Source organism: Rhinoderma darwinii, chromosome 3 (genome assembly GCF_050947455.1).
Source record: "Rhinoderma darwinii isolate aRhiDar2 chromosome 3, aRhiDar2.hap1, whole genome shotgun sequence".
NCBI lineage: Eukaryota > Metazoa > Chordata > Amphibia > Anura > Rhinodermatidae > Rhinoderma > Rhinoderma darwinii.
Window position 1 is genome coordinate 48,720,422 of NC_134689.1, and position 27,093 is coordinate 48,747,514.

Genomic DNA, 27,093 nt, shown 5'->3' on the forward strand with positions numbered 1-27,093 from the left:
ATACAGTTAGGGCCAGAATTATTTGGACAGTGACACAAGTTTTGGCATTTCAGTTGTTTACCAAAACATATTAAATATACAGTTATATAATCAATATGGGCTTAAAGGGCAGACTCTCAGCTTTAATTTGACGGGATTCACATCCTAATTTGAGGAAGGGTTTAGGAATTACAGCTCTTTTATAAGTAGAAGCCTCTTTTTCAAGGGACCAAAGGTATTTGGACAATTATCTCAAAAGCTATTTAACCCATTAATGACCGCCTATACGTGTTTTCATGGCGGCCATTAAGGGTACTTATGCCAGAGCGCCGCCTTTTCACGGCAGCGCTTTGGTATAAGATAGCGCCCCTGGGAGGCGGTTAAACTCCACGGACTCCGCTACGGAGGTAGCTGAGGCCTCGGAGCACAGACCGAGGACCGTTTTGTCCGGTCCCCAGTCACATGATCGCCGTTATATATTCTGTGAGAGAAGAGAGAAATGGTAAAAAATAATGGCCAGCACCCCCCTATTACATCCCTGATCACCCCCCATCAGCCCCCACGTACCTGATCCGGATCTTCAAGATGGCGCATGACTGACTGTCCCGTCACAATGACAGTTAGAACACATTACACTACGTAGGTAGTGTAATGTGTTCTAGCAGCGACCAGAGCTGCAAGTCTAAATGTCCCCTAGTGGGACAAGTAAAAAAAAAAGATCATAAAAATGTTTTAAAAAAGTGTACAAATAAAAGTTATGAGTTACATAAACAAAAAATGGTTTTTTTTCCCTATAATAAGCCTTTTATTATAGAAAAAAATGAACACGTTAAAAAAAATACACATATTTGGTACCACAGTATTCGTAACGACCCCAACTATAAAACTATAATATTATTTTTAACGCACGATGAACACCGCAAATTAAAAAAAAAAAAAAAAACTATACTAGAATCACCATTTTTTGGTCACCACCCCTCCCAAAATATACAATAAAAGGTGATCAAAAAGACGCATGTACGCCAAAATAGTACCAATAAAAACTACAACCCGTCCCGCAAAAAACAAGCCCTTACACAGCTTTTTTGACTAAACAATAAAAAACTTATGGCTCTCAGAATATGGTGACACAAAAAATTGATTATTTTATAAATAAGTGATTTTATTGCGCAAACATTGCAAACCATAAAAAAAAACTATATACATATGGTATCACCGTAATCGTATCAACCCACAGAATAAAGTAAAATGCTCATTTATAGCCTAGGGTGAACGCCGTAAAAAATAATAATAAAAACCATTGTCAGAATTGATGGTTTTTGGTCACCTTTCCTGCCAAAAAATGGAATAAAAAGTGATCAAAAAAATCGCATGTACCCCAAAATGGTACCAATGAAAAGTACAGATTGTCCCGCAACAAATAAGCCCCCACACAGCTTCGGTGGAGAAAAAATAAAAAAGTTCCGGCTCTCAGAATATGGCGATGCAAAATGTGCAGTGTTCCAAAAACGGATAAGATTGGGCACTATTTATCAGTGTAACACTGGCCACATATCTGCGGATTATTATTTATTTACCCCATTATTATACCTATGCCCTGATGTACTCCGCACAGATTACATATGCCCCCACATTATAAACTGAAATACCAGCAAAATGCTAAATAGAACAACTACCAAGCTAAATCTGAGCTCCAAAAGCCAAATGCCACTCCCTCCCTTCTAAGCCCTACAACGTGCCCAAACAGCAGTTCACGCCCACAGATATGGCATCGCCATACCCGCGAGAACCCGGTTAATATATTTTATGGGGTATTTGTCTTCAGTGGCACAAACTGGGCATAACATATAGTGCACTAAATGGCATATCTGCGGAAAATTTAAATTTTTAACCCGCCCCATCCGTTGCGCATTAACACCTTCGCGCACCACGACTTAATAGCATGTCGTGGTGTGGGGGTGATGTATGGAGCATGCTCACGTGCTGAGCCCGTGCCATACGCTGCGGGTGTCAGCTGTGTATTATAGCTGACACCCGGGACTAACGGACAGGAACAGCGATCGCGCTGTTACAGGAGCATGTAAAAATTACAATATACTGCAATACATTAGTATTGCAGTGTATTGTACCAGTGATCTAATGATCGCTGGTTCAAGTCCCCTAGGGGGACTAATAAAATGTGTAAAAACAAAAGTAAATTATTATTAGTGAAAAAAATGAAATTAATATTTAAAGTAAAAAAAAAAAACCTTTTCAAATTTTTTTCTCTAAAGTAATGTAAAAAAAAAAATACACAATATTGGTACCGCTGTGTCTGTAAAAGTCCAAACTACCATTATTTAACTCACACGGTCAACGCCGTGAAAAATAAAGACTTTAAAACGGCAAAACCGCCGCTTTTGGTCACCTTGCTCAAAAAGTTGTATGTGCCAAAAAATGTTACCAATACAAACTACAGCTTGTTCCACAAAAAATAAGCCCTCACGCCACTCTATTCACGGAAAAATAAAAAAGTTATGGCTCTTGTAAATCAGGGAGGGAAAAACTAAAAAGAAAAAGCAAAAATGGATCAGTCTGGAAAGGGTTAAATATTTTCTAATGAAAAAAACATTTATGACCACATGTGGAGTATTGCCGTACTCGGGAGAAATTGGCTTACAAATGTTGGGTGGCTTTTTCCTCCTTTATCCTTAGTGAAATTTTAAAAATTCAACATTTTAGTGGAAATAATATTGACATTCATATTCACGGCCTAATTCTAATAAATTCTACAAAAGACCTGTGGGGTCTAAATGCTCACTCTACCCCTAGATAGATTCCTTAAAGAGGCTCTGTCACCAGATTTTGCAACCCCTATCTATCCCGTTTGCAGGTAAGTCGATGTAGCTACTTACCTGCAAACGCTGATGCTGCTGCAGAATCAACTGTAGCCTCTGGTGCCGATGTGTCCTCGCTCGTCTGACACGATGCAGGACCTGTGAGTGACGTCACAGCGTGATCTGGCAGAAGCTGTGCGTTCTGAAGAGAAGTGGATGATACTTCTCATCAGAACGCCCAGCTAGTAAAAGTATTAAAAACGCCCCGATGTATGCACATAATACACGCCCACTTGTACTTTTACTTTTAAACACGCCCACTTGGACTTTTGCAAGCCTCATTTGCATAACTACAAAAATGGTCATAACTTGGCCAAAAATGCTCGTTTTTTAAAAATAAAAACGTTACTGTAATCTACATTGCAGCGCCTATCTGCTGCAATAGCAGATAGGGGTTGCAAAATCTGGTGACAGAGCCTCTTTAAGTGGTGTAGTTTCCCAAATAGTGTCACTTTTGTGTGGTTTCCACTGTTTTGGCCTTTCAGGGGCTTTGCAAATTCTATATGGCACCCGAAAACCATTTCTAAATTTGAGCTTTAAAAAAGCCAAATAGCGCTCCTTTCCTTCATCACCCAGCTGTGGGTCCAAACAGCAGTTTATTACCACATATGGCATATTTCCGTAATCGGGAGAAATTGTTTTACAAATGTTGGGGTGCTTTTTCTCCTTTATTCATGTGTAAAAATTAAAAAAGTCTAGTTTTTTCTCCATAAAAAAAAAAGTAGATTTTCACCTTTACAGACTAATTGCAATGAATTCAGCAAAACAACTGTGGGGTCAAAATGCTAACTTTCCCCCTAGAAAAATTCCTTGAAGGGTGTAGTTTCCAAAATGGATTACTTTTCGGGGGTTTCCATTGTTTTGGTCCCTCCAGTACATTGCAAACATGACACGGCACTGAAAACTATTCCAGCAAAATCAGAAATCCAAAATCTAAATGGTGCTCCTACTCTTCTGAGCCCTGCTGTGGGTCCAAACAGCAGTTTATTACCACATATATGGTATTACTATAATCGGGAGAAATTGCTTTACATATGTTGGGGTATTTTTTCTCCTTTATTCCTTGTAAAAATGTACGTTTTTTCAGGAAAAAAAAGTAGATTTTCATCTTCACATACTAATTCAAATAAATTTAGGAAAAAAAACTGTGGGGTCAAAATGCTAACTACACCCCTAGATAAATTCCTTGAGGGGTGTAGTTTGCAAAATGGGGTCATTTTTGGGGGATTTCCACTGTTTTAGCACCACAAGACCTCTTCAAACCTGACATGGTGCCTAAAATATATTCTAAAAAAAGGAGGCCCTAAAATCCAGTAGGTGCTCCTTTGCTTCTGAGGCCTGTGTTTCAGTCCAGTAGCATACTAGGGCCACATGTGGGATATTTCTAAAAACTACAGAATCTGGGCAATAAATATTGAGTTGCATTTCTCGGGTAAAACCTTCTGTGGTACAGAAAAAAATGTATTATAAATGAATTTTGGCAAAAAAAAAATGAAATTTGTAAATTTCACCTCTACTTTGCTTTAATTCCTGTGAAATGCCTAAGGGGTTAAAACACTTTCTGAATGCTGTTTTGAATACTTTGAGGGTTGCAGTTTTCAAAATAGGGTAACTTATGGAGACTTTCTAATATATAACACTTCAGAACTCAACTGGTCCCTGAAAAAATAGGCTTTTGAAATTTTCTTGAAAATATGAGAAATTGCTGCTAAAGTTCTAAGCCTTGTAACGTCCTAGAAAAATAAAAGAATGCTCAAAAAATGATACAAACATAAAGTACACATATGGGAAATGTAAACTAGTAACTATTTTGTGTGGTATTGCTATCTTTTTTTACAAGTAGATACATTTACATTTAGAAAAATGCAAATTTTTGCACATTTTCTCCAAATCATGTTGTTTATTACAAATAAATTTTTCCACTAACATAAAGTACAATATGTCATGAGAAAACAATCTCATAATAGCTTGGATAGGTAAAAACATTCCGAAGTTATTACCACATAAAGTGACACATGTCAGATTTTAAGAATCGGCTTCGTCATTAAGGCCAAAACTGGCTCAGTCTTGAAGGGTTTAATGGGCTGCATGGGCTATTCCCTTGTTAATCCAGCATCAATTAAGCAGGTAAAAGGTCTGGAGTTGATTCCAGGTGTGACATTTGCATTTGGAAACTGTTGCTGTGAACCCACAACATGAGGTCAAAGGAGCTCTCAATGCCAGTGAAACAGACCATCATTAGGCTGAAAAAAATTAAGAAATCCATCATAGAGAAAGCACAAATGTTAGGAGTGGCCAAATCAACAGTTTGGTACATTCTTGAAAAAATAGGGTGCACTGCTAATCTCGTGAACTCCAAAAGGCCTGGACATCCACACAAGACAACAGTGGTGGATGATCGCAGAATCCTTTCCATGGTGAAGAAAAACCCCTTCACAACATCTACCCAAGTGAAGAACACTCTCCTGGAAGTAGGTGTATCAGTATCTAAGTCTACCACAGAGAGAAAACTTCATGAGAGCAAATACAGGGGGTTCACCACAAGGTGCAAATCATTAATCAGCCTCAAAAATAGGAAGGCCAGATTAGACTTTGCCAAACAACATCTAAAGAAGCCAGCCCAGTTCTGGAACAGCATTCTTTGGACAGATGGAACTAAGATCAACCTGTACCAGAATGATGGGAGGAAGAAAGTATGGAGAACGCTTGGAACAGCTCATGATCCAAAGCACACCACATCCCCTCTAAAATATGGTGGAGGCAGTGTGATGGCATGATGTGACTGAAGACAGAAGCAGCCAGATGAATTCTGAAGTGCTCAAGGATATACTTTCTGCTCAGATTCAACCAATGTTGATTGGACGTCGCTTCACAGTACAGATGGACAATGACCCAAAACATACTGCAAAAGGAACCCAGGAGTTTTTTAAGGCAAAGAAGTGGAATATTCTGCAATGGCCAAGTCAATCACCAGAACTCAACCCCATCGAGCTGCATTTCACTTGCATAGGAGAAAACTTAAGGCAGAAAGACCCAGAAATCAGCAACAACTGAAGACAGTTGCAGTAAAGGCCTGGCAAAGCATCACAAAGGAGTAAACCCAGTGTTTGGTGATGTCCATGGGTTCCAGACTTCCGGGAGTCATTGCCGGCAAAGGATTCTTTACAAAGATTAAAAAAATTTTTTTTTATGGTAATGTTAATTTGTCCAATTACTTCAGAGCCCCTGAAATGAGGAGGCTGTGTAGAAAAATGGTTGTAATTCCTAAATGTTTCTGTAAAGGATCTGCCAGACACAGCTTCTCTGTCGACGCCCGTGGTTAGTCAGTCTGCACCTGCTCCTAAGTCTGATAGAGTGACTCCTTCGTCTACCACTCAGGCTGGGAGGCTGAGGAGTGGGAGAGCCTATCACAGCCTGGCCAGACGGAGCTAGCTCCCGCCCCCTGTCTATTTATACTTTCATTTCCTGCTTCTCCTTTGCCTGTGATTCTGCTTGTTTCTTGGCTCTGCTGCTTGTACTATTTGTCCTCTGCTTCATATTGACCCTGGCTTTACTGACTACTCTCTTGCTCTGCGTTTGGTACCTCGTACACTCCTGGTTTGACTCAGCTCGTTCACTACTCTTGTTGCTCACGGTGTTGCCGTGGGCATCTGCCCCTTTTCTCTTAGCTTCTTTGTACACTTGTCTGTCTGTCTGTCGTGCACATAGTGAGAGTAGGGACCGTCGCCCAGTTGTACGCCATCGCCTAGGATGGGCCATTGCAAGTAGGCAGGGACTGAGTAGCGGGTAGATTAGGGCTCACCTGTCTGTCTCCCTACCCCGTCATTACAGTTTCATAGGATATTTTTGTTCAAACCCTTGAATTAAACCTGAAAGACTACACTTCAATGATATCTCAGTTGTTTCAATTCAAATCCAATGTGGTGGCATGCAGAGCCCAAATCATGAAGATTTTGTCACTGTCCAAATAATTTTGGTCCTAACTGTAAGGGTCAAATTTTTAGGTTAGGTTCAATAGTATCGTAAAAACTGTGGATTTTTTGCAGCAAAATACTGTAGCAGCAAGTGGATGAGAATTGAACATAAAATCGCTGCTTTTTTGTTGCGGATTTTCCTCATTGAATTCAATGAGAAGGTAAAACCCGCAAAAAATAGCAGATGTTGTGATTTTTGCAGCGGAAAAGCTGCAATTCCGCAGCATAAATCCAACTCGGAAAAAAACAATTGTATAGTTACCCAAAATTCTATGCTTCTTCATCCAGGCCAGACTCCTGTGATGACGTTTCATCCCATGTGACCGCTGCAGCCAATCACAGGCTGCAGCGTTCACATTGGATGAAACTTCTTCCGAGGAGGCTGGCCTGTAGGAAGCCAGAGGGACGCGCCACCATGGCTACATAAGTATTAAACAGTGAAAGTGATTACAATATGTTTAAAAGATGACATCTTGCATGGACTCCATCTTGTATGGTAGGCGTCCATTTTGGATCATTGGAATCCATCTTGTGAAGGAGCCATCTTGAGATTAATAAGTAAAAACGAATATATTAATCTAAGTCCTTGAAACAATTCTATGTTATGTGTTATTGAATTGAATGTTTTAATTATTCTTGTAAGGAGCAGATCAATCATCCTTGGGAGAATGGAGAAGGACATTGTTTACCATAAGGGAGGGGGTCAGCCTTGAAAAAGGGCTTTGTTTAAATGATTCAATGTTGTGTATCAGCCATCTTATCTGCAGTCTCCATTCTCTAGTGAGAAGTAGAGACACATTAACTTGTGTGTGTCTCCCCCATGTAACAAGGGACAGGCCACCTGGGGGTGGGGGATCTTGAAGGGCGAAGAATCATTATAATGCATTGAAATATTCTCATTGGCTGAATCAGAGTCATTATCATATTGTAGATGATTGGCTGAAATCAAAGCCTAAATCTTTTCTGTCATCATACTTATATAGTTGTTTGGATCAATAAAGATCAGAGAAGGATTTTTAGCATACAAGCATGGTCTCTTCTCTCATCTTTTCTCTCAGAGATATATATATTGATCACCTATGATTTGGAAACTGGATAAATCACTGGATGGCGGGTATCGGTTGACATACCCATTACATATTTCAGTCTAATATATTTTGGTCCATGATTGCGTTTACATAAACTTTTTTTTTTATGTGCAGTTTTCTGCAGCGAACATTCCGTCCGAAAAATTGCACCACAATTTGGTGTGTTTTTTATGAGGAAATTTCCTGTGGCCGCCAGGGCGGATACGCTGTGTGCTTTTACGCAGCGTATCCGCCCCATGTGAACATAGCCTTACACTAGATGAATATCACTGTGAACAACATGTATATAAAACACACAGCTTTACCATGATACTTGAAATAGATGTTCTTGAACTTGTTGAAGCTCAGAAACACAATGTCATGTTGCCGTGATTCACTTTGTGAAATATAGACGACTCATGGAAACATCTATAAACATAGAAACAATCTGTGGTTAAGTATTAATGGAAGTATTTGCTGTTCACCAATTTTGCTGGAGTGAGCAGGATTATTTAGAAGCATTAAATTATTTTTAAATCAAAAGTCTGCGGCCAAAGTAAAACATCTAAAAATAATTTGCAAATCATCATGTAATGATCTGCAGTATCTGCGGCCTGTATTAGAATTTCACCTTGTTGAATCTGTAGCAGTCTTCCAAGTAAAATCACTGCTTGAGGCCTCATTTACACGAGCGTGTGCGTTTTGCGCGCGCAAAAAAACGCTGCGTTTTGCGTGCGCAAAAGGCAATTGACAGCTCCGTGTGTCATCCGTGTATGATGCGCGGCTGCGTGATTTTCGCGCAGCCGCCATCATAGAGATGAGGTAGTCGACGCCCGTCACTGTCCAAGGTGCTGAAAGATCTAACTGATCGGCAGTAACTCTTTCAGCACCCTCGACAGTGAATGCCGAGCACAATATACACCAACCTGTGAATAAAAAAAGACGTTCACACTTACCATGAACTGCCTGCTTCCTCCAGTCCGGTCTCCCGGCCGTTGCCTTGGTGACGCGTCCCTCTCTTGTCATCCGGCCCCACCTCCCAGGATGACGCGGCAGGCCATGAGACCGCTGCAGCCTGTGATTGGCTGCAGCCTGTGCTTGGCCTGTGATTGGCTGCAGCTGTCACTTGGCCTGAATTGTCATCCCGGGAGGTCGGACTGGAGGAAGGAGCCGGGACTTATCGGTAAGTCAGAACTTCTGTTTTTTTTTACACGTATATGTATATTGTGATCGAAAGTCACTGTCCATGGTGCTGAAACAGTTTAAGTCTTTGAGCACCGTGGGCAGTGACTGTCTCCTGACGTCGCGTACCCGAACATTTTTTGCCGGGTTCGGTTAAAACGAGTTCGGCCGAACCCGGTGAAGTTCGGTGCGCTCATCTCTAATTTGACACTCCATTTGGATGTTTGTAACCAGAAAAGCACGTGGTGCTTTTCTGTTTACATTCATCCTTTTGACAGCTCTTGCGTGATTTTCGCGCATGCAACGCAGGACCGTCAGTGTGGCATGCGTTGTTTTCACGCACCCATTGAAGTCAATGCGTGCGTGTTGCGTGAAAAACGCAAGAATATAGAACATGTCGTGAGTTTTACGCAACGCACTCACGCAGCGCAAAATTCACGCATCGTCTAAACAGCCCCATAGACTATTATAGGTGCGTACGACACGCGTGAAAAGCACGCGCGTCGCACGCGCGTATAATACGCTCGTGTAAATGAGGCCTGAAAGAGGCTCTGTCACCAGATTTTTCAACCCCTATCTCCTATTGCAGCAGATCGGCGCTGCAATGTAGATAAGAGTAACGTTTGTTTTTTTAAAAAACGAGCATTTTTGGCCAAGTTATGACCATTTTTAGATTTATGCAAATGAGGCTTTCTAAAGTACAACTGGGCGTGTTTAAAGTTAAAGTACAACTGGGCGTGTATTGTGTATATACATCTGGGCGTTTTTACTTGTTTTACTAGCTGGGCGTTGTGAATGGAAGTGTATGATGCTGACGAATCAGCAGCATCCACTTCTCTTCGTTACCACCCAGCTTCTGGCAGTGCACAGACACACAGCGTGTTCTCGAGAGATCACGCTGTGACGTCACTTCCTGCCCCAGTTCCTGCATCGTGTCGGACGAGCGAGGACACATCGGCACCAGAGGATACAGTTGATTCTGCAGCAGCATCAGCGTTTGCAGGTAAGTAGCTACATCGACTTACCTGCAAACGCCGATGTAGTGAGCGATTTGACTCCACAGGTTTTTTGCAGAAATTATTGGAAGTAGGCCCTGAAAATAAAAATCAACATTTTTTCAAAGAAAATGTAGGTTTAGCTTATTTTTACTCATTTCCACAAGGACTGAAGGAGAAAAAGCACCACAAAATTTGTAAAGCAATTTCTCCCGAGTAAAACAATGCCCCACATGTGGTAATAAACGGCTGTTTGGAGACATGGCTTGGCTTAGAAGGGAAAGAGCGCTATTTGGCTTTTTGAGATCACATTGAGCAGGAATGGTTTGCGGAGGACATGTCACATTTGCAAAGCCCCTGAGGGGAAAAAACAATGAAAACGCCCAAAAAGTGACACCATTTAGGAAACTACACCTCTTGAGGAATTCATCTAGGGGCGTAGTGAGCATTTTGACCCCACAGATGTTTCATAGAATTTATTAGAATTGGGCAGTGAAAATAAAAACAATCCTTTTCTTCAATAAGACGTAGCTTTAGCGCAACAAATAAAGGAAAAAAAAAGAACCCAACATTTGTAAAGCAATTTCTACCGAGTACGGCAATACCCCATATGTGGTCATAAACTGCTGTTTGGGCACACGGCAGGGCTCAGAAGGGAAGGACCGCCATTTGGAGTGCAGATGTTGCTGGATTGGTTTCTGGGCGCCTGTGGGCCCAAAACAGTGGAAACCCCCCAGAAGTGACCCAATTTTGGAAACTACACCCCTCAATGTATTTACCTAGGGGTGTAGTGAGCATGTTAACCCTGCAGGTGTTTTGTAGAAATTAGTGTGAACTCGATGTTGCAGAGTGAAAATGGGATTTTTTCCACAGATATGTGGACAATATGTGGTGCCCGGCTTGTGCCACCATAACAAGACAGCTCTCTAATTATTATGCTGGGTTTCCTGGTTTTAGAAACACCCTACATGTGGCCCTAATCTCTTGCCTGGACAGTCGACCAGGCTCAGGAGTGAAAGCGTACCATGTCAAATTGAGGCCTAATTTGGCGATTTACAAAGTATTGGTTCACAACTGCAGAGGCTCAGATGTGAAATAATAAAAATAAACCCCTGAGAAGTGACCCTATTATGGAAACTGCACCCCTCAAGGCATTTATTAAGGGCTGTAGTGAGCATTTTCACCCCACAGGTCTTTTCCATAAATGAATGCGCTGTGGATGGTGCAAATTAAAAATTTATATTTTTCCCTAGATATGCCATTCAGTGGCAAATATGTCATGCCAAGTTTATGCCACTGGAGACACACACCCCAAAAATTGCTAAAAGGGTTCTCCCGGGTATGACGGTGCCATATATGTGGAAGGAAACTGCTGTTTGGGCCGCTGTAGGGTTCAGATGGGAGGAAACGCCATTTGGCTTTTGGAGCGTGGATTTTGCTTGGTAGTAGTTTTGTTTGGAGTCTTACTGGTGTTTCCGTTTATAATGTGGGGGTACATGTAAGCCGGGCGGAGTATATAAGGGGCATAGTCAGGTGGTATAATAATGGGGTAAAAAAAAACAATAAAATGATCCATAGATGTGTGTTACGCTGTGAAGCAATCCTTTCTGCACAGGCCGGTGTCGCACTGATATATGGCGTCCTTTATTATCCCCCTTTTGGTCCACACTCCGCGCCTTTGTAGTTTGGGGAATTTTGCTAGGAAGTGTTGTCCTGGTATAATACGGGCACCGTCGCTTCCAGCGGATATGTTTGGGCCCTCCCTTTCCTGGTTCCCTAATTTTAGGTCCTTGATAAATCGCCTCTTCAAACAGAAGAAATGTTCCCCTCGGGCACAACTGCATATTTTTTTATTTCCTGACTTATTGGAGCCTTAACTAATTTTATTTTTCATAGACGTAGCGGTATGAGGGCTGGTGTGTTGCGGGACGAGCTGTAGTTATTATTGGTACCATTTTGGGGTACATGCAACTTTTTGATCACCTTTTATCCTATTTTTTGGGATGCCAGGTAAACAAAAAAACGCAATTCGGGCACAGCTTTTTTAGTTTTTTTTATACAGCGTTCACCACGCGTTATAAACTACATGTTAACTTTATTCTGCGGGTGAGTACGATTCCGGCGATACCTAATTTATAGCACTTTTTTATGTTTTACAACTTTTTGCACAATAAAATTACTTTTGTAAAAAGAATGTATTTTTTCTGTCGCCAAGTTGTGAGAACCATAACTTTTTAATTTTTTTGTCGACGGAAGTGTATGAGGGCTTGTTTTTTGCGGGACGAGCTATAGTTTTTATAGGTACCATTTTTGGATACATGCGACTTTTTGATCACTTTTTATTCTAACATTTGTAGGGCAAAGTGACTAAAAAACAGAAACCCTGGTAAAGTTTTTTAAGTTTTTTTTTACGCTGTTCACCGCGTGCAATAAATAATATCATATTTTGATACCTCATGTCGTTACGGTCGCGGCGATACCAAATACATATGGTTTATTATTATTTTTCAATAATAAAGTACTTGATAAGAGTAAAAGGGGGATTGTGTTTTATTTGATTACTTGAAACTTTTATTGTTTTCAAACTTTCATTATTTGCACTTTTTTTTACACTTTTTTATACTTTTTTTTACACTTTTTCTCAAGTCCCACTAGGGGACTTGAAGGTCAAACGGTCAGATTTTTTTTTTTCTAATACATTGCACTACCTATGTAGTGCAATGTATTAGATCTGTCAGTCATTCACTGACAGCAAGCCGATTAGGCTTCGCCTCCCGGCGGGGCCTAAATCGGCTTCAGTAATGGCAGAGCAGGAGACCATTTTGTCTCCTGTTGCCATAACAGTAGTCGCCAGTCCTGATTGCCTGTCAGGGCTGGCGATCTGCTAGTAACCGCTACGAAGCAGCAATCGCTTTCGATTGCTGCATCGAAGGGGTTAATGGCAGGGATCGGAGCTAGCTCCGGTTCCTGCCGTTACAGGTGGATGTCAGCTGTACAGTACAGCTGACTTCCACCGCTGATGACGCCGGATCAGCTCCTGACCCGGCGCCATCTTGCCGGCAGCTACGGAAGCCGATCAGGCTCCGCCGCCGGGCGGATCTTGACCGGCTTCGGTGCTAGGCAGACCGGGAGGCCAGTATTAGGCCTCCGGTTGCCATTGCAGCCACCGGAACCCCGGCAATTTCATTACTGGGGTTCCGATGAGCTGCAAACACCTTAAGTGCCGCGATCGCGTTTGAGCGCTGCACTTAAGGGGTTAATGGCGGGGATCGAAGCTAATTTCGGTCCCCGCCGTTACAGCCGGATGTCAGCTGTAAGATACAGCTGAGATCCGGTGATGATGGGACCGGCTCAGCTTCTGAGCCGGTCCCAAACATTCGGCGTACATGTACGGCAAGATGCGGGAAGTCAATGCTTTCCATGACGTACATGTACGGCAAATGTCGGGAAGGGGTTAAACACGCCCAGTTGTACTTTAGAAAGCCTCATTTGCATAAATATAAAAATGGTCATAACTTGGCCAAAAATGCTCGTTTAAAAAAAAAAAAAACACGTTACTCTTATCTACATTGCAGCGCCGATCTGCTGCAATAGGAGATAGGGGTTGCAAAATCTGGTGACAGAGCCTCTTTAATAAATGAGGTATTATTGTATCTAGGCAGTAAACAGGGAGACATCCTGTCAGGGGCGTCGCTAGCACTGGGCTTTTGGGGCCCAAGCCCAAGATCTTTGGCCTGGTGCCATGGATCCCCGGCGACTGTCACATTTGGGTCGCTATTGTGACCGGGCCGCGGCCGCCTGCATCTATAAAAGTTACTAGTAACTGGGGCCTATGTAATAAAATACACAGGCCCCTGTTACTATAGTAATGACACATACTTACCCATCTTCCTTCCCAAGCGCAGCGGAAGTCCTGACGACTTCTCGCATCATGACGTCACGACGCTGTGTGTCGCGGCTGACGTCACAACGCTCGATGGTGTCGGGACAACCGCTTCACCTGGAGCCAAAGAGGAGGGTAAGTGCAACGTTACAGTCTGCTGGGGTCCTGTATCTAAGCCTGCCTTGTGGTAGGCTTGGATACAGGGTCTAAAAGACAGTATCACACATGGACACTGTATCTAAGCCTTCCACATTAGACTTAGATACAGGGCCCCAGCAGACAGTAATCTTATACAGTATAAGATTACTGTCTGCTGGTATCCTGTATCTATGCCTACCTTGTGGTAAGCTTAGATACAGGGTCTAACAGACCGTGTCACACATGGACCTCGTAGCTAAGCCTACCACATGGTATTCTTAGATACATGGCCCATGTCTGATCCTGTCTGATGGACCCTGTATATAAGCTTACCACATAATAGGATTAGATGCAGGGCCCCAGCAGACCGTAATATTCTACATTATAAGATTACTGTCTGTTGTGGCCCTGTATCTAAGCCTAGCTTGTGGTAGGCTTAGATACATGGTCTAACAGACAGTATCACACATGGGACCCGTATCTAAGCCTACCACATGTATTACTAATGGGATTTTTTGTGTTTGTGTTTGCCTCTGCACTAAGCCCCGCCTTTGTAATGGATGCTGTCAATCAACCAGAGGTAATTCCTAAGGAGGTAGTAATAAAGATTTAAAAAATACAAGGACATACTGTACTTTTGAAAGCTTATCCCACGGCAGAAGAATTTCATACACCAATTCTTCCATGCAATCGCAGACCTAGAAACCTCAGAGACAAGTTAGTGAGGGCGGACGAGGGATCCCAGATTAAGCTACCAAGACAACTCTTTTTAAGAACCCCCAAAAAAGGCACATTCCCATGCTTACACTGTGCACAATGCTCTAACATTCTTAAAGGAGATAGGATACATCACCCACATACAGGTAAAACTTGTCCTGTTAGTGTAAAGGATCTGCCTGACACAACTTCTGTGTCGACGCCCATAGGTAATCAGTCTGCACCTGCTTCTATGTCTGTGAGACTGACTCCATCTTCTACCACTCAGGATGGCAGGCTTAGGAGTGGGAGAGCCTATCACAGCCTGGCCAGACGGAGCTAGCTCCCGCCCTCTGTCTTTTTATGCCTGCCTTTCCTGTTCCTCCTTTGCTTGTGATTCTTCTCTGTTGGTTTCCTGGCCCTGCTGCAGCTTCTTGAACTACTGATCCTCTGCTTGTGATAGACCTTGGCTTTTCTGACCACTCTTCTGCTCTGCGTTTTTGTACCTCGGTCATCTCCTGGTTTGACTCGGCTCGTTCACCTCGCTTGTTGCTCACGGTGTTCCCGTGGGCAACTTCCCCATTTCCCTGGCTTCTTTGTACCCTTGTCTGTTTGTCTGTCGTGCACCTATTAAGTGTAGGGACCTTTGCCCAGTTGTACCCCGTCGCCTAGGGCGGGTCGTTGCAAGTAGGCAGGGACTGAGTGGCGGGTAGATTAGGGCTCACTTGTCTGTTTCCCTACCCCGACATTACAGTTAGAGACTTCCTTACCTGTAACTCCAAATATGTTGTCTACCTGATAAAATGCCCATGTGATCTCGGATACGTAGGGAAAACTACACAAACCATCAGTGACCGGATTGGGAAACACAAATCCACTATAGGTTGCCAAAATCTTCTACTACACATTCCCTATCACTTTCGTCATGTAAATCATAACATTACACAACTAAAATTTCAGATCCTTGAACAGGTACCAAAACCCAGAAGGGGAGGCAATAGAATCCAATTACTGAAAAAGAGAGAAGCCTATTGGATTCATAAATTACAATGCCTTACACCACGGGGCCTTAATCTAGACTATGATATCCACAGCTTTTTATAGTTTTTCCATAGATCCTAATATACTAACATCTTTCTATTTTCTCCCTCAGGTTCGTTGAATATCCTTCGGTCCCTTTTGCCGCCTCTCAATACCATCATGGGTATCCTTTTTTACATTATCAGGTTTTACACTATCAGGTTGTATGTTTTATCACCCATATATCAATACATAAATTTTTCCAGTTCTAATACAATGGTGCAGTCCTTACCTCAATATAGCTTTAAATACATTACCTTTTTGTATGTTATCCTATCCCTATTCATGACCGCAACACTTAGCCAATAGCACGCATGCGCGTATACTTATAATTCTCCAAAAAGACGCGACTATCAGATTAGCATAACTTGTTTGAAAAGTTAGTGTCTATTTAAGAACACATTTTAGTCACAAAGTAAAATTGTCATGCAATTTTGGCTTAGAATCACTAATGCAAAGTTGCGTGAAGGTGGCTATGTATAATGATTAAGTTGTATAAAGCAATTTAGACTTTGCTAGCATAGCAAGTTTGCCATATGCAGTATATAATTTTTAACACATTTGTGGATGAAGGGAAAATATTGCATGGCTTCTGTCTCTGCGTTTTTGAGAGCACAAAGTCTTGTTTATATAGATATATGTGGTTTATATGCATTTTGCCTATTACAGAGGCATGGCTAGGTTCTCCTGCACCCGGGGCAAAGATTCAGATTGGCGCCCCCCAACTTATTTCCTGACATCTCCTTCCCTTTCGCAATGTTTGCTTTTTCTACCAATGAGGTGTAATTTTTTTTCACAATTTTTTTAATGTAACTCGAGCATAAAAGCATTTCTACATTTTACAAGCGATATAGTTATATAATGTAATTAACATAACAATAAATTAAAAGAAAATAAATTAAAGAGGCCACACACAGCCCCCTGTAGATAGCGCCATACACAGCCCCCCTTGTAGATAGAGCCACACACAGCCCCTCTCTTGTAGATAGTGCCACACACAGCCGCTCTTGTAGATAGCACACACACAGCCCCCTTGTAAATAGCGCCACACAGCCCCCCTTCTAGATAGTGCCACACACAGCCCGCTTCCCCTTTGTAGATAGCGGCACGTTCCCCCCATTGTAGATAGTGCCACACACAGTCCGCTGCCCCTTTGTAAATAGCGCCCCCCCTTGTAAATAGTGGCACATTCCCCCCCTTTTAAATAGCGCCACACTCCCCCCTTGTAAATAGTGGCACATTCCCGACCTTTTAAATAGCGCCACACTCCCCCCTTGTACTTAGCGCCACACTGTAAACAGAGCGGTGAGCGGTAGCCTACCGCTACCACTCTCCGCTCTGCCTGGTGTGACTTACCGGAGGAGCCGAGGAAGTCATGTGGCGCAGGCAGCGGTGGAGTTCCTTCTGACTAGGGTTGGTGACAGCCAGGGCCGGCCTTAGCTTGGATGGCGCCCTGTGCGAGACTCTCTATTGCCACCCCCTACACAAACCAAAAATTAACCACATATATGGACAGGCTGGGACATATATACTGTACATACATAAAGACAGATATTTAGACATACAAGCAAATATACATACACACATTCTGGAATACATACATACAGGTAAATACATAGACGTACATACACATAGACACACACACCGGCAGATAAATACACAGACAGAGACATATACAAATATATAAAAGGCACATATATATATAGAAGCAAAAAGACACATTCACAAACAGACCCATATATACCCACACAAGCACATATACTGTATGCACAGTACAGATATTGTTGTAGATTTCACGTGCAGCCCTATGTAACACCACAGATAACACAGTAATAACTGAGTACAGATAATGTAGTAGTGTTACCTGCAGTCCTATGTAACACCACAGATAACACAGTGATAACTCTGAGTACAGATAATGTTGTTATGTCACCTGCAGTACTATGTAACACCACAAATTACACAGTGATAACGCTCTGATTGCAGATGTGGTAGATGTTGCCTGCAGTCCTATGTAACACCACAGATAACACAGTGATAACTCTCTGAGTACAGATAATGTAGTTATGTCACCTGCAGTCCTATGTAACACCACAGATAACACAGTGATACATCTCTGAGTACAGATAATGTAGTAGATGTCATCTGCAGTCCTATGTAACACCACAAATAACACAGTGATAACTCTCTGATTACAGATGTGGTAGATGTTTCTTGCAGTCCTATGTAACACCACAGATAACACAGTGATAACTTTCTGAGTACAGATAATGTAGTTATGTCACCTGCAGTCCTATGTAACACCACAGATAACACAGTGATAACTCTCTGAGTACAGATATTGTAGTTATGTCACCTGCAGTCCTATGTAACACCACAGATAACACAGTGATAACTCTCTGAGTACAGATAATGTAGTAGATGTCATTTGCAGTCCTATGTAACACCACAAATAACACAGTGATAACTCTCTGATTACAGATGTGGTAGATGTTGCCTGCAGTCCTATGTAACACCACAGATAACACAGTGATAACTCTCTGAGTACAGATAATGTAGTTATGTCACCTGCAGTCCTATGTAACACCACAGATAACACAGTGATAAATCTCTGAGTACAGATAATGTAGTAGATGTAATCTGCAGTCCTATGTAACACCACAAATAACACAGTGATAACTCTCTGATTACAGATGTGATAGATGTTGCCTGCTGTCCTATGTAACATCACAGATAACACAGTGATAACTCTCTGATTACAGATAATGTAGTAGATGTAAGAGACAAACACATGTAGAGACACATGCACACGCACACACACACACACACACACACACACACACACACACACACACACACACACACACACACACACACACACACACACACACACACACACACACACACACACACACACAGACACTCACCATGTCTTCTTGCTGACAGGATCACAGGTCAGGACGGGCTATGGGCGGAGCTTCCTCATCTGCTTCTCGGCTGTTATTTATTCCATGTGTGTAACAGCAGAGCACAGAGTAGAGGCAGAGCCCAGTGGCGCCCCCTACATGCTGGGAGGGTGCAGCGCGAGAGTGGACCAGTCCAGTCCCCTGACCTGAGTCATCTGACCTCATGTCACTGACGTGAGGTCAGGTGACAGGTAAGGTGTCTGGACCGGTCCACTCCCTGGTCATCACAGACCCCAGTTAGAACGCTGCTGCATGATTTCCTGGCTCTTCCTAAAGCTGCTGCAGGTGTCCGGCATACAGGGCGCCTATCAGCAGCGATCAGCGCCCCCCTTCCCTACCAACTAGTTACGCCCGGGGCACATGCCCCGCCTGCCCCCCCTGGCTACGCCCCTGCCTATTATTTTTACATTGTTTTTGTGTGCAACCCCCTGATTCTATGTGAGTTTTAGGCGCAAATGTATGTTATAATGCATTTGTTGTTACGTGAAGGTGAACATGACCGCCAACAGCAAGTCAAGACAATTGCAAGCATCAGGTTGTTTACTTTTAAGGAAATATATAGGGTTTGGGGTTGCACTCACTTCTTAAGGTGTTTATTCCCTGTATTTTTTAGGTTTTTACTTTGTTTTATTTGTTTATTTCCAGCTTAAAAATTGATATTTGGTCTCTTCAATCCTGGTAATTTAGTGAAGATATGTGCATGACATAAGCATAAGTGTTATTTATAAACTCTGCATATATTGAACTTTTATTTTTAGGATGTGGGGTGCATCTAATTTTCTGCTTAGATCACACTTTTAGCCAAAAATATAAATGTGTGCATTGTTTATGCAAAATGGCACTATTGCAAAGAATTGTATGATGGTGCTTGTGTGTATAAAGTGCTGATTGGCATTTTGACAATGTGCCAGGTGTCTACTTTCATAAAATATATAGATATGAGGGTTTAATATAATGATTTATTTTGTAATTTAGGTTTTATTTGCATATGTGAAAAGTGTGAAAATTTCCTGGGTACGAGAGGTGCAAAATTTCCACAAACCCTGGCAGCGAAAGAGTTAATCACAGTGTTAATGTTGCTGTTATACTTGCACACACAAGACATATTATTAATAAGGTAAACTAATTATTTGTGAGTTCTTGGTAGTACATGCCATCATCATCTCCCGCCTAAACTACTACAACATCCTTCTCTGTGGCCTCCCATATAACACTCTTGCACTTCTCCAATCTACCATCCTCTTTGCTTGCAGGTTAATCTATCTCTCCCCTTGTTTCACCTCTGCCTCTCCTCTCTGCTAATACCTTTACTGGCTACCCATTGTCATGGCTATGGGGTATGTGGACTCACTGGACCGCTCCGCCGTAGCGGAGTAGCAGCTGGTCAAACAAAATGTCAATAACAGTCACTAGGGCAATGAATTCTTAGCACGCTAGTTCCAGACTATCGGAAGCTGGCTTGTGCCGGACTATCAGAAGCTGACTTGTGCCGGACTATAGGAAGCTGGCTTGTGCTGAACAACTGGACTTGGCACAGATGCTGGACTTGAACACAGAAGTCGTCTCGGACAATGGACTTGAACACAGAAGTCGTCTCGGACAATGGACGTGAACACAGAAGTCGTCTCGGACACTTGACTTGGCACAGGCACCGGACACAGATACTGGATATGGGATACAGCTAAGGAACCATTCGCATGACAAACACTGGGATGACACAACATTGCTCAGGCAAACTGGAAGTGGGCAGAGTTCTTCTTAAAGTCCTGGGTGTGCTGGGTTTGGTCATGGGTGGAATTCTTCTCTTCCTATCGCCATATTTTTTTTCATGCGATCCACTGCCTGCAGGATCACGGACTTGGTTTGCTGCCAGATGTGAAGAAAGCTTCTGAAAGAAGAATTGGCTGAAGGCACTTGAAATGTAGTCGGTACAGGAAGAAATACACGTGGATGTTCGCTGTAAACAATAAAGAATGGAGAAGAAGCAGTGGACTCACTCGTGTGATTATTGAAAGAGAATTCGGCCCATGGAAGAAGATTGTCATGTTGAACAGATATAAAATGACGAAGATAATTTTCCAGTACTTGATTAGTCCTTTCAACTTGGCTGTTAGATTGTGGGTGATAAGTAGATGAAAAGTCCAAATTCACATCCAAAAGTTTACACGGGGCTCTCCAGAATTTAGACGTAAATTGTACACCCCGATCAGACACGATATTCCCTGCAGACTAAATATATGTTGAATAAATAAATTTGCCAAACGAGGAGCTGAGGGGAGGCCAGACAGCGGGATCATCTAAAAAAAAAACGATCCACCACGACCCAGACAGTGGTACATCCAGCAGAAGGACGAAGGTTGGTAATAAAATCCATGACAATGTGTTGCCAGGGACCATCGGGAACAGGCAGAGGTTGAAGCAGACCAGCAGGCTTGGAATGGGTACCCTTGTTTTGGGCACAGTTGGTACAAGAAGAGACATAGTCCACAACATCTTTAGGCACCACGCCCCTGTAGTGACGAGAAATAAAGTCCCAAGTCTCACGGACACCAGAGTGCCCAGCCAACTTGGAATTATGACCCCAGATGAGATTTTTTTTTTTTGTTTGGAATGTCTCTAATCTGCAGAGGGTTAAAATAAATAATCCTAGAAGGATCAATGATATGTTGAGTCATCTGTTTTAAACGACCCAGACAGGGCATCGGCCTTTATATTTTTATCGACAGGATGGAGGTGAAGTAGAAACTGGAATCTGGCAAAGAACAATGACCATCTGGCTTGACTAGGTGTAATGTCCGTGGCTGCGGACTGTCCGTTCCAGCCTCCCGCTGACAGCCGCAGCCACGAGTCGGAAAGCGCTGGCCCCAGCCTCCTCTTCAGGAGACGCCAGCGCTTGCATCCACTCACCTCCGCCGGAGCCCGCAGGGTGCGCGCGCACGCTCGTCCCCACACTTAGCGCACCGGACATCTTGAACGACCTTTGACCCGTGAGTACCCAGGGCTATAAGAGGGGTCCAGCCCCCTAGTTCGATGCCTGAGCATTGTTAGTCTTTCCCAGTCTGTCTCGCAAATGGTTCCTTATTGTCTCCCGTTCCAGCTGTTACCCGTGCCCTGTTACCTTTCCTGTATTCCGTATTGTTCCTGTGCCTGCCACGTCAAGTGCCATCTGCCACGTCAAGTGCCATCTGCCACGCCAAGTGTCATCTGCCACGTCAAGTGCCATCTGCCACGTCAAGTGTGATCTGCCACGTCTAGTGTCATCTGCCACGTCTAGTGTCATCTGCCACGCCAAGTGTCATCTGCCACGTCAAGTGTCTACCGCTTCATCGGATACTGCCCGCCACGTCTGGCGCCACTTGCCGCACCTGCCTCCATCCGTGCTGAAGCCACAGCCACCGCCCGGACTATTTCAGGTACCCAATTATTACTGTCTGCCAATTACTTCCGCTTAGACTGTGACCTGGTCAGCTGCCTCCCCGCTACGTCGGTGCGGCCTAGTGGGTCCACGAACCCTGTGTCCGTGACAGTACGCTCAGGCCATGGAACCCGCTGGCCAGCCCAAGACCCCAGTACAGAAGATTCAGACAGAGATGCAGGACCTACGCACATGTCAGGATCAACTCCTTGAGGCGGTGAATTCTATCCTGGTCCGCCTGGATCTACTCGCTGTTCCACCTCCGGTTCTTCCTCCTGAGGCTGTTGCTGTGCCACTGCCTGTTGCTCCCCCTGTGAGTTCCGGATCCTCAGTTCCTCTACCTCTTCCTCCTTGCTACGACGGTGATCCCAGAGCGTGTAGAGGATTTCTCAATCAATGCACGGTGCATTTTAGGCTACGGCCTCATCTCTTCCCCTCGCATGGGCGAACCCAATCTTGGAGCAACAAGGACCTGTATCCTCGGACCTAGCCTTGTTCCTGCAGTCCTTTCATGCCGTGTTCGAGGAGCCGGGTCGAACATCCTCTGCCACAGCCACTCTGTTGACCCTCAAGCAAGAAGGCTCCACAGTAGGGGAGTATGCGATCTCCTTCCGTACCCTAGCAGCCGAGCTGGCATGGAACAATGAGGCACTGGTGGCGACCTTCTGGCAGGGACTGTCCTCTCACATCAAGGACGAACTGGCAGACCTTCCTTCTACCTTGGATGCCCTCATCCTGTTAGCCACCCGGATTGATATGAGAATCCGGGAGCGCTCTCAAGAGGTTCGTCAGGAGAGTCGGGCCCACAGACCAGCACCCTCTGCCCAGAGACCACTATTGTCCACTCCTAGTGCGCTACCTGAGGAACCCATGCAGGTAGACAGAGTCCGGTTATCTGAACAGGAGAAGCAGCGCAGACGCTCCTCTGGACTTTGTATGTATTGTGGCCTCAAGGGTCACTTTGTGCGCCAATGCCCACAGAAACCGGGAAACTCCAGTACCTAGGGTTGGTTGGAGAGGCAACTCAAGGTGGAACGTCTCCAAATGTTAAAACCACTTCCAAATTGTCGATACCTGTGGCCATCGTCACCGGACAGACATCACATCCTTCCTCCGCCTATCTTGACTCTGGAGCGGCTGCTAATTTTATCCACCAGGATCTAGTGGATCGGTTTCAACTACCCACAGTCCGTCTGGAGAGACCCCTGGCAGTTGCCTCTGTGAATAGTCTATCGTTGCCTGATCCAATCATGCTCATCACTGAGCCGTTGACACTACGGGTCGGGGTTCTTCACTCAGAACAGATCACCTTCCTGGTACTACCCAAGGCTGTCAATCCTATCCTGCTGGGTCTGCCATGGCTCCGTCTACACGCCCCGACACTCGACTGGAGTTCTGGAGAGGTTCTTCAATGGGGTCCCAGATGCCTTAGCCTGTCACAAGTCCGTCCTGTTGTGCCCCCTCTGCCTCAGTCACTCTCCGATCTACCTTCTCAGTATGCCAGTTTTGCGGATGTCTTTTGTAAACGAGAGGCTGAGACGTTGCCTCCACATCGGAATTATGACTGTCCCATTGAACTGGTTCCCAATGCTTCTCTTCCCCGTGGACGAGTATATCCTCTCTCCTTGCCAGAGACTTTATCGATGTCAGCCTATATCAAGGAGAACTTGGAGAGGGGTTTTATTCGAAAATCTTCCTCCCCGGCCGGGGCAGGCTTCTTCTTCGTTAAAAAGAGAGATGGATCTCTCCGACCCTGCATTGACTACCGTGGTCTCAATCAGATGACGGTCAAGAACAAGTACCCGTTGCCACTTATTTCCGAGCTGTTTGATCGCATACGAGGAGGCAAAAAAATTTCCAAGCTAGATCTGCGGGGGGCCTATAATCTAATCCGTATTCGCCAGGGTGATGAATGGAAGACGGCATTTAACACCCGCGATGGGCACTACGAATACCTAGTGATGCCCTTCGGACTGTGTAACGCTCCCGCAGTATTTCAGGAGTTCGTTAATGATATCTTCCGAGATCTCCTCTATACGTGTGTTGTAGTTTATCTCGATATTCTAATTTTCTCCCCAGATCTGATGACCCATCGGAGGCATGTTCGTCAAGTTCTCCTGCGACTAAGAGAGAATCGCTTGTATGCCAAGTTAGAAAAATGCACCTTTGAAAAGAGGTCTTTGCCCTTCCTGGGCTATGTCATCTCGGATCAAGGCCTTAAGATGGACCCTGAGAAACTAAAGTCTGTCCTTTAATGGCCACGTCCTCACGGCCTAAGGGCCATACAGCGGTTCCTGGGTTTCGCCAATTTCTACCGGCAGTTTATTCCGAACTTTTCTTCTCTGACGGCCCCCATCTCTACCCTTAGCAAGAAGGGTGTGAACACCAAGGTGCGGACTCCGGAGGCAGAGTCCGCATTCATTAGCCTCAAGAAAGCCTTCACTTCAGCTTCGATCCTCCATCACCCTGACGTATCTCAGCAGTTCTCTCTAGAGGTGGACGCTTCCTCTGTTGGTGCAGGCGCACTTCTGTTCCAGAGGCGCTCCAAAGGAAAGGAAGTAGTATGTGGCTACTACTCAAGACTGTTTTCCTCTGCTGAGCGCAATTACTCCATTGGAGATTGGGAGCTACTGGCTATCAAATTGGCCCTGGAGGAGTGGAGACATCTTCTGGGGGGAGCTGCTCACCCCATCCTGATCTTCACCGACCACAAGAACCTCACCTACCTTCAGTCCACTCAAAGACTGAATCCCCGTCAAGCCAGGTGGTCACTGTTCTTCACCCGTTTCCAATTTCTGCTCCACTACTGTCCCGCTGACAAGAATGTGAGGGCCGGTGCCCTGTCCTGATCATTTGAGACGGAAGACACGGTGGAGTCCCTTCAGACGATCATAGACCCATCCTGCGTTGTCACCGCCAATCCTCTGCAGCTTAGGAATATCCCTCCGGGGAGAACTTTTGTTCGGTTGGCAGACAGAAAAAGAATTCTCCGCTGGGGACACAGTTCTAAACTAGCTGGGCACGCTGGTGTCCGTAAAACCCAAGACCTGATTACTCGTCACTTTTGGTGGCCCACGCTACCTAAGGATGTTCTGGACTTTGTCTCTGCTTGCACGGTGTGTGCCTCTAATAAAGTGACTCACTCCAAGCCTGCCGGCCTGCTTCAACCCCTGCCTGTACCCAGTGCCCCCTGGCAGCACATCGCAATGGACTTCGTCACAGACCTTCCTCTCTCAGCAGGATGCAACACCATCTGGGTGGTGGTGGACCGGTTCTCTAAGATGGCTTATTTTATCCCGCTGACCGGCCTACCTTCTGCTCCCCGACTGGCGAGTCTCTTCATTCAGCACATATTTCGCTTGCATGGCTTGTCTCTTCACATCGTGTCTGACCGGGGGGTTCAGTTTACCTCTAAATTCTGGAGAGCACTCTGTAAACTCCTGGATGTGAGTTTGGACTTTTCCTCTGCCTACCACCCCCAATCCAATGGGCAAGTTGAGAGGATCAACCAGATCATGGAAAATTATCTCCGCCACTTCATCTCTTCTCAGCACAATTACTGGGTACAGCTCCTTCCTTGGGCCGAGTTTTCATATAACAACCACACAAGTGAGTCCACCACCTCCACTCCATTTCACATAGTGTACAGTCAACATCCCAGAGTCCCTCTTCCTGTGTCGACTTCATCACAGGTTCCCGCTGCTGACTCTGCATATGGGGACTTCCTGCAAATCTGGCAACAGACCCGGTCCTCTGGCAGTAGATCGCATGAAGCGAAAGGCAGATACCAAGAGAAGAGAGCCGCCTCAGTATCTTCCGGGGACTAAAGTCTGGCTGTCCTCTCGGAACATTCGCTTGAAGGTGCCCTCATACAAGTTCGCTCCCAGGTTCCTTGGACCCTTCGAGGTCCTGCAGCAGATCAACCCTGTCGCCTACAAGCTTCGGCTGCCTCCTACCCTCAGGATTCCCAACTCCTTCCACGTCTCCCTCCTGAAGTCTGTGATCCTAAACCGCTATTCCAAGACTCCCAGCCCTGCGGTTGCTCCCAGCGGCTCCTCGGACATCTTTGAGGTCAAGGAGATCTTGGACACCAAGAGAGTTCGAGGAAAGACCTTTTATTTGGTGGATTGGAGGGGGTTTGGTCCCGAAGAGAGGTCCTGGGAACCAGAGGAGAACCTCAATGCCCCTACTCTTTTAAAGAAGTTTCTCTCTTGCTCCGGTCCCAAGAAGAGGGGGCGTAACAGGGGGGATACTGTAATGTCCGTGGCTGCGGACTGTCCGCTCCAGCCTCCCGCTGACAGCCGCAGCCACGAGTCGGCAAGCGCTGGCCCCAGCCTCCTCCTCAGGAGACGCCAGCGCTTGCATCCACTCACCTCCGCCGGAGCCCGCACGCTCGTCTCCGCTCTTAAAGGGGCAGCGTGCGCACCGGACATCTTGAACGACCTTTGACCCGTGAGTACCCGGGGCTATAAGAGGGGTCCAGCCCCCAGTTCGATGCCTGAGCGTTGTTAGTCTTTCCCAGTCTGTCTCGCAAATGGTTCCTTATTGTATCCCGTTCCAGCTGTTACCCGTGCCCTGTTACCGTTCCCGTATTGTTCCTGTGCCTGCCACATCAAGTGCCATCTGCCACGTTAAGTGCCATCTGCCATGTCTAGTGTCTTCTGCCACGCCAAGTGTCATCTGCCACGTCAAGTGCCATCTGCCACGTCTAGTGTCATCTGCCACGTCTAGTGTCTTCTGCCACGCCAAGTGTCTTCTGCCACGCCAAGTGTCATCTGCCACGCCAAGTGTCTTCTGCCATGCCAAGTGTCATCTGCCACGCCAAGTGTCTACCGCTTCATC

At 44.8% G+C, this 27,093-nt stretch overlaps 1 long non-coding RNA gene across 1 annotated transcript in view; it reads right to left on the reverse strand.

The window, feature by feature from the left end:
* Positions 1 to 18,880, reverse strand: part of LOC142750984 (uncharacterized) — a 42,292-nt gene extending 23,412 nt beyond the window's left edge. Inside the window, exon 1 of the long non-coding RNA XR_012882664.1 lies at positions 18,798 to 18,880. This is a non-coding gene — a long non-coding RNA (uncharacterized LOC142750984). The remainder of the gene's footprint in view (positions 1 to 18,797) is intronic.
* Between the last annotated feature and the right edge of the window lie 8,213 nt (positions 18,881 to 27,093).